Raw genomic sequence first — 12,198 nt, forward strand, 5'->3', positions numbered from 1 at the left:
TATGGCAAGTGATGGTGGTTGTGAGGAGAATGAGCATGAGATTTATGGTGACGGGAGGGAGAGGGTGATGGCGAGTGATGGTGGTGAGGGGAGGGAGAATGTGATTTATGGTGAGGAGAATGAGCATGAGAATGGTGGTGAGGGGAGTGAGCATGTGATTTGTGGTGAGGGGAGGGAGCATGTGATTTGTGGTGAGGGGATGGAGCGGGCGATGGCGAATGATGGTGAGGGGAGGGACCATGAGATTGGTGGTGAGGGGATAGAGCTTGTGATGGTGAGTGATGGGGGTGGTGAGGGGAATGCGCAGGAGATTGGTGGTGAGGGGAAGGACCGTGGAATTGATGGTGAGGTGATGGAGCTCGTGATGGCGAGTGACGGTGAGGAGAGGGACCATGAGATTTGTGGTGAGGGGATGGAGCTTGTGATGGTGAGTGATGGGGGTGGTGAGGGGAATGAGCAGGAGATTGGTGGTGAGGGGAAGGACCATGAGATTTATGGTGAGGTGTTGGAGCGCGTGATGGCAAGTGACGGTGAGGGGAGGGACCATGAGATTGCTGGTGATGGGATGGAGCTTGTGATGGTGAGTGATGGGGTGGTGAGGGGAATGAGCAGGAGATTGGTGGTGAGGGGAAGGACCATGAGATTTATGGTGAGGTGATGGAGCGGGTGATCGCGAGTGACGGTGAGGGGAGGGACCATGAGATTTGTGGTGAGGGGATGGAGCTTGTGATGGTGAGTGATGGGGGTGGTGAGGGGAATGAGCAGGAGATTGGTGGTGAGGGGAAGGACCATGAGATTTATGGTGAGGTGATGGAGCGGGTGATGGCGAGTGACGGTGAGGGGAGGGACCATGAGATTTGTGGTGAGGGGATGGAGCTTGTGATGGTGAGTGATGGGGGTGGTGAGGGGAATGAGCAGGAGATTGGTGGTGAGGGGAAGGACCATGGGATTTATGGTAAGGTGATGGAGCGCGTGATGGCGAGTGACAGTGAGGGGAGGGACCATGAGATTGCTGGTGAGGGGATGGAGCTTGTGATGGTGAGTGATGGGGGTGGTGAGGGGAATGAGCAGGAGATTGGTGGTGAGGGGAAGGACCATGAGATTTATGGTGAGGTGATGGAGCGCGTGATGGCAAGTGACGGTGAGGGGAGGGACCATGAGATTGCTGGTGAGGGGATGGAGCTTGTGATGGTGAGTGATGGGGGTGGTGAGGGGAATGAGCAGGAGATTGGTGGTGAGGGGAAGGAGCAGATGATGGTTTGTGACGGGTTATAAACTCTTCAGGAGACACATTAAAAGTGTCTTTAGCAAATGCAGTGAAAGATGCTAGTTGGAGTAGAAGTAGTGAAAATGCTAGAGTTTTGGCCATTTTTCTTTGCAAGAGAAAAACAACCTTGAGAGGGTGGGAAATGAAGTGATGTTTGTTATGTGAGAGTGAGTGTGAGGGCGTGATCTATTTATAAGAACTCATGCTCAAAATCATTGTTGATTTTGAATATGTGGCAGTATTCAAATTTTCATATCGTAAATGTTATTTCTTTATTTATGCTATTTTGTCAATGATATTTTGAAAAGATATTAGTATCAATATGGTTATATGTATTTTTAATTTTTTTTTGGAGTTGTTATGACCAAAACTTTTTATACTTTTTTTAAATTGGAATTTTTTTAGCATAAATGTGGATCCGGTAAAAAAAAAAGTACATCATTAAATAAATAAAAAATATATTTATTGAAGTTTTTTGACATTCAAGAATTCATTTAATTAAATTCTTGATTTTATATACTTTGTGTATGAAAATATAACATATGTCAAGATTCAAAAAGGAATTCGATCAATATGGTTATATGTATTTTAGAAACTTTTTATAGTTATTTTGACCAAAACTTTTGATACTTTTTTTTTTAAATTGGATTTTTTTAGCATAAATGTGGATCCGGTTAATAAAAAGAAACGACATCATTAAATAATAAAAAATCAATTTATTTAAGTTTTTTGAAAATAAAGAATTCATTTAATGCACATGGTTACGTTTTATTTGATTTTTTATGATTGTCTATACTTACACTAATGAACGGAATATAAAACATAAATTGTTTAAGACAAAAAATAAATAAATAAATAAATAAATAAATTGTTTAAATTATCCTTAAACATTTTAACTTTTAAAATCATCATTTATGATTTGATTTGATTTGTTTTTTTTCCGAAGGAAATTATGATTTGATTGTTAAAAAGAAAAATGTAAACTTGTTTAATCCTCAATTTCATTTTTTTTTGAAAAATTGTTTAATTCTCAAATTTTGATAGCAACACTTATTAATTTACAACAAAAAAAAAAGTTATGAATATGCCTAAAAACTGTGTGACAATATCTCATCCATAAAACGATAAAAATTTGCACTATAGAGGAAGATATATGTTAAAAAAAAATTATAATAAGATGTGAATATATAGATCTATTTTTAATTGCAGTAAAAAAGTCTTCCTAAGATTAGCTCAGTTGGTTGGGACAATGCAAAAAATATGCAAGCTCCGAGTTTCAAACCATGACCACTACCAAAAAAAATTTGCCACGAGAAAGATAAAGAGGGACACGTTAATTTCCATATTTCGGCTATAGTTTGTATAATATTGGATGGTCGAACATTTTACCTTCACTCATACAAATAATTGAAAATTCCAATTTTCTCCTTTTGCTTTTTAAATTTCAAACCTTAATTTTTCACCCTCGCTATTAACATTTTTAATTTCATTATAAGTTCACCCCACATGAAATTCTAGGTATATATTGTCCAGGAGATTACTATAAACATTTCACATATCTATTTTTTTTCCCAAAAAACTTTAACAAACATTTCTGGTTCATATTAATTTTTTCCCTCGAAAAACTCTAACTGACATTTCCGGTTCATATTAATATTTCGTAAAACACATGATTCCCATATCAATTTTGTCATAGTTCACCAACATCAAATCAAATAATACCGTTTATCAAATTCCATATTTAAAAACCAACCTGCACCCACATCCATTAATCTGTGATAACGCCTTTTCTCATTAGCACCTAAAATGAATACCACCTTACAAATGGAAAGAAATCTTTAATTTAGGTGCAACATTAACAAGCAAAAGGTAGAAATAGATATATAACTATACCATCGACCCTTGCGATGCATGGGTCATACCGATTTTAACACCCGTCAATAAGCTATACCATAATAAAAGAATGTTTTCGAATAAGTTATATGGTAATCATGGATCTCCATTAATAATATCATGATAATATACTTTTTTTTTAAAGGATCAAGATAACACCCTTAAAAAAAATAAATTGATAACAATGATAATGGCTCATTTGTACAAAGACATTCCAATCTAATAAAATATTTTTTTCTTCTTAAAAAACACACTTCAAACGGATTTTGTTTTTTATCAAGAAGTTTAGTGGCTAGAATTTCACTCATTAGATGAATAAGTGAATTTTTTGTTTATTTTTTCATTAAATATATATATAAATATATATTACATCATGACAAGTATTTATGGGTGCAAAAAATCTTTAGCTTTTTTTGTCGAGAAATACGACAATTTTTATGATAAAAAGGATAAAACATTATTACAATAAAACAATTAAATAAACGCAATAAACATCTTTATTTCAATATTGAATTATTACAAGTACTAGCAATTACATATAATGTCACTCTTGACTATTGATTATTCAAGCCCTCTCTATTTATTTTTGTCAAATTTGATAGTTTAAGCTCTAAACACTTTATAAGGATTAGACGATGGTGAGTGGTGGTGAGTATGAAATTGCATAAAATTGATGGCGAGGAGATGGAGCAGGTGATTGGTGGTGGGGAGAGGGAGTAGGTGATGGCAAGTGATGGTGGAGGTGAGGAGAATGAGCATGAGATTTATGATGACGGGAGGGAGAGGGTGATGGCGAGTGGTTGTGGTGAGGGGAGAGAGAATGTGATTTATGGTGAGGAGAATGAGCATGAGAATGGTGGTGAGGGGAGTGAGCATGTGATTTGTGGTGAGGGGAGGGAGCATGTGATTTGTGGTGAGGGGATGGAGCGGGCGATGGCGAATGATTGTGAGGGGAGGGACCATGAGATTTGTGGTGAGGGGATGGAGCTTGTGATGGTGAGTGATGGGGGTGGTGAGGGGAATGAGCAGGAGATTGGTGGTGAGGGGAAGGACCATTGGATTTATGGTGAGGTGATGGAGCGCGTGATGGCGAGTGACGGTGAGGGGAGGGACCATGAGATTTGTGGTGGGGGGATGGAGCTTGTGATGGTGAGTGATGGGGGTGGTGAGGGGAATGAGCAGGAGATTGGTGGTGAGGGGAAGGACCATGGGATTTATGGTGAGGTGATGGAGCTCGTGATGGCGAGTGACGGTGAGGGGAGGGACCATGAGATTGATGGTGAGGGGATGGAGCTTGTGATGGTGAGTGATGGGGGTGGTGAGGGGAATGAGCAGGAGATTGGTGGTGAGGGGAAGGACCATGAGATTTATGGTGAGGTGATGGAGCGGGTGATGGCGAGTGACGGTGAGGGGAGGGACCATGAGATTTGTGGTGAGGGGATGGAGCTTGTGATGGTGAGTGATGGGGGTGGTGAGGGGAATGAGCAGGAGATTGGTGGTGAGGGGAAGGAGCAGATGATGGTTTGTGACGGGTTATAAACTCTTCAGGAGACACATTAAAAGTGTCTTCAGCAAATGCAGTGAAAGATGCTAGTTGGAGCAGAAGTAGTAAAAATGCTAGAGTTTTGGCCATTTTTCTTTGCAAGAGAAAAACAACCTTGATAGGGTGGGAAATGAAGTGATGTTTGTTTTGTGAGAGTGAGTGTGAGGGAGTGATCTATTTATAAGAGCTCATGCTTAAAATCATTGTTGATTTTGAATATGTGGCAGTATTCAAATTTTCATATCGTAAATGTTATTTCTTTATTTATGCTATTTAGTCAATGATATTTTGAAAAGATATTAGTATCAATATGGTTATATGTTTTTTAAAAAAAAAATTTGAGTTGTTCTGACCAAAACTTTTTGTACTTTTTTGAAATTGAAATTTTTTTAGCATAAATGTGGATCCGGTCAAAAAAAACGTACATCATTAAATAAATAAAAAATCAATTTATTGAAGTTTTTTGAAATTCAAGAATTCATTTAATTAAATTCTTGATTTTATATACTTTGTGTATGAAAATATAACATATGTCAAGATTCAAAAAGGAATTCGATCAATATGGTTATATGTATTTTAGAAATTATTTATAGTTATTTTGACCAAAACTTTTTATACTTTTTTTTAAATTGGATTTTTTTAGCATAAATGTGAATCCGGTTAAAAAAAAGAAAGGACATCATTAAATAAAAAAAATCAATTTATTTAAGTTTTTTGAAAATAAAGAATTCATTTAATGCACATGGTTACATTTTTTATGATTGTCTATACTTACACTAATGAACGGAATATAAAACATAAATTGTTTAAGACAAAAAATAAATAAATAAATAAATTGTTTAAATTATGCTTAAACATTTTAACTTTTAAAATCATCAATTATGATTTGATTTGTTTTTTTTCCGAAGGAAATTATGATTTGATTGTTAAAAAGAAAAATATAAACTTGTTTAATCCTCAATTTCATTTTTTTTTGAAAAATTGTTTAATTCTCAAATTTTGATAGCAACATGTACTTGCAGAAAAAGTACAATAAGGATTCTAGGGTTAAGAATCGTCTATTAGGGTTTAGACTGGATATTCGATGCCCGAGAGTGCTCTCAAGGGTGGTATTTATAGCCTTCTATGGGCTTGGGTTTCGGTTGCTTAGTCTCCAAGTAACAGGGATATTTAGGTGTTTTGGGCGGTTTCTAGAGGATTCCTAGAGGTTTAGGAAGGCGACTATCCGGGAATCACACGCCTTGGGCCTTTGGGCTTTCTTCAAGGGCGCTGAGTCCTTTCTGAGGGTCTAAGAAGTCCTTTTGGAGGTCTTTTAGGTCCTTAGGAATATTATGACGGTCCACAGCCCCCAAACACAAGTCTTGGTACAAGGCGTGGTGCTTAAAGCTAAAGGATAGTCTTAGGCGGGTTTTAAGATTGTAGCATGGCGGCGTCCTATAGGATGACGCGCCCAAACTTTGACAGATTTTCTGAAGGACCTTTTAGGTCCCTACAGAGGGTGTTTAAGTCCCTCCGGTGGGTCCTTAAACTCTTAAAATTATTATGACGGTCCACAGCCCCCAAGCACAAGTTTTGGTACAAGGCGTGGTGCTTTTAATTCTAAAGGCGATCTGGGTAATCTGACACGTTTGGGCGGGATGGTTTATTTACGATGTTCTCTTCATCCAACGGTCCGTATCTTCCGACTTTTGCTATTCGGATGGCGTGTTACCTTTTCGTTAATCCATCGCCACGTGTCAAAGATCCGCTGAACCGGCTCACTTTTCGAGAGTTTTACTCTTTTTCCTTTAAAAGAAGCGGAAACCCTTCCCCTCTCATTTCATTTCGTCGCTTCTGTTTCCTTTCGAAGAAAAAACTCCTTTTCAGTCCCTAACCCGTTTGGTTTGCGTAGCTCAGGTAACTTGTTCGCTCTCTTTTTTTTATTTATTCATGGTAGTAGTTAGAGAGTGTGATGAGAGAGGACGAGAACTACCCCCTTCGAACCCCTTAGATAGGAAGAAACTGAGGTTGCAATGTTTGAAACGTGCCACTCGGGGAAATGGTTTAATCGACTGGAAGGTGTACGATTCCACTTATTTTTAGCCATATGAGTTTCTCCGATATTTCTAGCGAGAGTGATTGTAGTGAATCTAATGATAGTGATTGTGTTTTGCTATATTCAACCTCAGGAGACCCTCTTGGACAAGGAGACGTGACGACTTCTCCTCCGAAAATGGTTCGTGGAAAGGAGAAACAGCTTGCATGTCCGGAGACAGATACAGAATGTTTTTTGGATGACGTTCAGTGATACGATTCTGCCTACAACGACCAATCAAAAGTGGATTTCTTTAGGAGTAAAACTCTGGTTTCATCTACCATGAGAGAAGAAGATATCGTCCTCACACCTTGTCCGCCCGGTGAGAAGGTGTGCACTATTCGCCCAAAAGGGGTAAAGGAAATCTTCCATATGTACGAAGCGGTCTTGGAGGAGTTTGGGGTAAAAATACCTTTTACCCTTTTTGAAATGGATGTGCTGCGCCTTTTGAATGTTGCTCCTACCCAAATACATCCTAATAGTTGTGCGTTTATTCGCGGGTTTGAAATCTTGTGTGATGCTTTAGACATGATTCCGACGGCCGGGGTCTTTTTTCACTTTTACGGGACCAAAGGAGTAGATAAAGGTTCTTGGTTCCTATTAGCGCACATCCCGGGAAACAGCTCTTCCCCGCCTTTGCTTCTAATTTTAAAAGGGATTGGTAGAAAAGTTTCATGAGAGTCGAGGCATCTAAGAACTCCCTAGTGAGTGTCGCCAGTGTGGCGGGTGAGGGAAAGTTTCCTTTAGGGTGGACTGCTAAACCTGTGGCTGTCTCAGGCTATGAATATAAGAAAATGTCCCCTTATGAACAGGACGTAGTTGGTTTCCTGGATCGGATGCTTCACATCGATCTTCGAAAACTCTTGAACAAAGAAGGGGATTCGGAGGACCTTGAATTGTACCTTTGTGAGTTTCAAAACGATTTGTATTTTTATTCCTGCGTATCTTTCCTCATTCTTGTATATTTTTAACATGTAATCGTTTGACTAACACGCCAATTGTAACACCCCGTTACCCAAAAGTAATTAAATAATTAAACATACATCAGAGTAAATCCCAAACGGGCATGTCACACTACATTTTCAAATTTTTCTTAAATAGAAATATAAAACTATTTAATTAAACCTCAATAATCTGCAGCGGAATATTTGCATTAAGAGCAACAACATTAACTGTTTAATTCTCCATGATAATCCTTGGCATAAAAGCCTCAACAATATAAATTCAACCACTAAAAAGGGCTACAACAACAAGTTTCAAAATATGATACATAAGGAATGAAACATAAATAAGGTAAACCCATCCCAAATGTATCAGAGCCCTAGACACTTGAGCCACCACCAACTACTCAGGATCACCTGCAAGTTACTCATAGGAAGGGCAACATTTTCAAGCAGAAGGGGTGAGATTCACAACAATAAGATATAGATATTAAAATTTGTCAATTGAATCTAACACCCTAAATATAATCAGTTCATCATCTTATATGCATATGTATATATACTTCATAAAACAACATCATCATCATCAAATCAATCATCGTCATATAGGTATAAATATGTACTTCATCAAACAACATCATCATCGTCAATATGGCAACTACAACCAACAACACCGACTCATGCAAATGACATGACAACACCGCTAAGACAACACCCTAGACTCCTCAATAAATGCAAATATGCATGTGGTACCATAATCAGGGCCGTGACCCACACCGCTGTCGAATGGTTAAAGCATTCTCATCAGGACCTAAGTCCTCACCGCTCAACACCGCTTTTGAACAACTAGTGTTCCACCACTTTGAACGACAAGGCGTTCCAGAGCCGAAGCTCTCCCACTTTGATGTTATGCAACTACCCAACCTGTGTATATCTACATACAACTCAACAAATGCATATATATATATGTATATGACTCAACTCTCCATAACTCCACACTTGTATGATTTAATGAATGTAAACATACAACACAGCCATCAATAGTTCATCATTAATCAATCCAACAATCCAGAAAAATGCACAATTTATCTTAATCATGCTCATACATCAAGCTCCATTCAAAACGTTCAAACAGGATTCAACAACTCAAGGATATTAGTAATCAACAACATCAATTATATTAGCTTAGATACATTGAGAGACTATACCCTTATAGACAACTTCCATCCCTACCCCAAGGACCACTCATGAACTCATTAGACCCTTATACAACGTTATATCTTTCCTAAAAACATCTCTATACGTTTAGGATAAAGTCCCTACACTTAGGAAGAAGTTTGGAAGCATTTGGAGTGAAGAAAATTGCATTTTAGGGTTTATGGTAAGACAACATCAGTCATACTAAAATTACACATTTTCTGTCAAAATCGCCTCATGATCACCAGAATCGCCTCATGATTTCGACAGTATCAGACATACTAAAATTACAGATTTTTCTGTCAAAATCGCCTCATGATTTCTAGAATCGCCTCATGATTTCGACAGTATCAGACATACTAAAATTACACATTTTTCTGTCAAAATCGCCTCATGATTTCTAGAATCGCCTCATGATTTCGACAGTATCAGACATGCTGAAATCACAGATTTTCTGCGATTTTCTACCATGGGAGCCTCCTTGGCTTCAATTCTCAACCCTAAACTCTCCAAAATCATCCATAAACATCACCGTATAATTACCCTATCATTAAAACGTTAACCCATCACCAACCTACCTGATTAACAACTCTTTTCACCATTAAATTCTATGGTTTCTACACTTTTTCATTCAAAAACCAATAATCAAAACCTAATCCCAAATTTCTCAATTTCTACCAGAAACATGTTAAATCAAAATCAGAATTACAATCTATACTATTGAAAGTAAATCTCACCCTACTTGTTCTTCTCTCCCCTTGTTCTTGGTTTTCTCTCCCAAAACTTGTTTCACGTAAAACTGCTTCTGACCTTTTCTTTTCCTAACTCCCAAACTATAACTCCCCTTTTATTTCATTAAACTCCCCTTAATTCTATTAAATCCTAATTAACTCCCTAATTTCTAAAATAATAATAATTCCCACTAATTTTAATTATTATTTTATTAAACCATATATTAAAATGCACACACCACATAAATCACCAAAAATCATATAAAATCATATATGAGACTCCAAATAATTCAAAATAAAATGAATAACAACTAGGGCGTTACACCCTTTCTCTTTGCCTTTTTACAGTACCTATGTTGCCTCTATCTGGAAAGGAAAGGAGAAAGTACTTGGAAGCTCTCAAAGAGAAAAATGCTTCCGGGGAACATATTGCTAGTGACCCAGCTGGGGTCATCCTTCGCAAAGGAGCCAAAAAGAGAGAAAACGTTTCCAGTTCTGAACCCGCCGGGGTCGACTTGGGCGTAGAGCCGGAAAAAGTAGCCGAAGTGGGAGTGATCGGCGGCGAGGTAACTGACCTGTCCCTCTCGCCTGCGAAGAAGAAAATGAAAACAGGAAGGAAAGGAGGCGGAAGAACTTTATCGGCTGAGGCAGATGCGGCTTTTGAAGCCTCGTTCTGGCACAGGGATTTTGATTACCGCCGCTATATGGAGGAGAACGTTCCATTCTCGGCCGTGGACAAAGATGCAGCTTTCCACGGAAAGTTTGATGAGCTAGTGCAAGATGCTGGGACTAGTGCTCTTCGAACTTTGCTGTATATTCAATCCATGGAGAGAAAGCACGAAGCTCTGGAAAAAGAATATCAGGACTCCGTAAAAGATGTGGAGAAGTTCAAGCATAAGGCGACTGCTTTTGAGGAAAGGGTTGAAGGACTTTTGAAGGACAAGTCTTCTCTGGAGCAGACGATCGCTGAGACGGAGAAGGAGAAGTCTGCTTGGGCAGAAGAGAAGAAAGCTCTTGAGGCTCAGAATGCTAAGTTACAGGGCGACCTAGACAAAGCCAAAGGCGAAGTGGAAGACGGACCCTTGTTAGTTTTTTCGAGGACGGGTTTGAGAGAGCAAAGTCTCAAGCACTGCACTTTTATCCAGACTTGGATTTATCGGGCCTGAATTCTTTGAAGATCGTGCAAGATGGCGAGCTAGTAGAGGAACCTTGAACGTATCTTTATTTGTATTTATGGGCGCTTTTGTTTTGTAACGCCTGCCTTCTTGGTGAACATCTATTTATTTTGAAGAACATCTTATGCTTTATTCCTTTACTATGATTTCTTTGGGAGTTTCCAGTTGTCTTCGATCAATATACATTTTGACCCGAATGCTTGAATTTTACAGCTTAATGTCAATCTTTATTGGCAATTTATCCATACTATGAATGTGTGCTTGCCTTAATAATAAGAACTTTTGTCTATCACGTCTTATCAGTAAAATTCTTTGATTTCTTTTATGAAACTTCTTCTTTTTTCCCTTTCACTGGGTCGCCGAGTTAGAGCCTTTAAAAAAGGTTAACCCTTTCATGGGCGTTTTGTTGCTTTGAAAATATCGGGCCGCCCTTTGATAGGCGGACAGTCGATTGAAAAATATCGGGCCGCCTTTAACAGGTCGGACAGTCAATTTTGAATGTATCGGGCCGCCTTTAACAGGTCGGACAGTCGATTTGAAAATATCGGGCCGCCTTTAACAGGTCGGACAGTTGATTAAAAAATATCGGGCCGTCTTTAACAGGTCGGACAGTCGATTTGAATGCATCGGGCCGCCTTTGATAGGTCGGACAGTCGATTGTCCTTCTTCTGTCAAAAAACCAAAAAATGAAAGAAAAGACGCAAGTTGTTAAAGAGTTTAGGGTGCCTCATTAAAAACCATGCCCTTGCAGGGGAAAAAGAGTGCGCCCTTAAACCTTTTTATTCATTATAAAACTGTTCCAAGATATAACTGTGAAAGTAAATCATAAAACATAATATCATTTTAACTATAGTAATGCCGCAGATTAACAGCATTCCAAGTTCTAGGAACTGGGTTTCCATTAAGTTCTTCCAGTTTATAGGCTCCATGTTGCAGCTTTTCTTTTACTCTATAAGGACCCTCCCAGCTGGGTAATAATTTCCCTATCCTGGTTGGGGTGACCACTTGTTTTAGAACCAAGTCGCCTTCCTTCATGCTCCTTGGTATAACTTTTGAGTTATATCTCCGTGCCGCTCTTTGCTTGGCTGCGAACTCTCGGATGTGCGCTGCTTCCCTCACTTCATCAATCATGTCCATGGTACATTGAATTCCTACTTCATTGGATTCCTCAGAGAAGTGATCCCCTCGCCAAGTTGGGGTATCAATTTCCACTGGGAGCATTGCATCAGCACCGTATACCATAGTGAACGGCGTTTCCCCAGTGGTAGAATGTGGAGTTGTATGGTATGGCCATAACACATGTGCTTAACAGTTTATTCACAATGTTTATTCTACTACTTTTACTTCAAGTCATTAGTCTATTTAGCAATAAAACAT

This window comes from Medicago truncatula, chromosome 3 (assembly GCF_003473485.1).
Source record: "Medicago truncatula cultivar Jemalong A17 chromosome 3, MtrunA17r5.0-ANR, whole genome shotgun sequence".
Classification (NCBI taxonomy): domain Eukaryota; kingdom Viridiplantae; phylum Streptophyta; class Magnoliopsida; order Fabales; family Fabaceae; genus Medicago; species Medicago truncatula.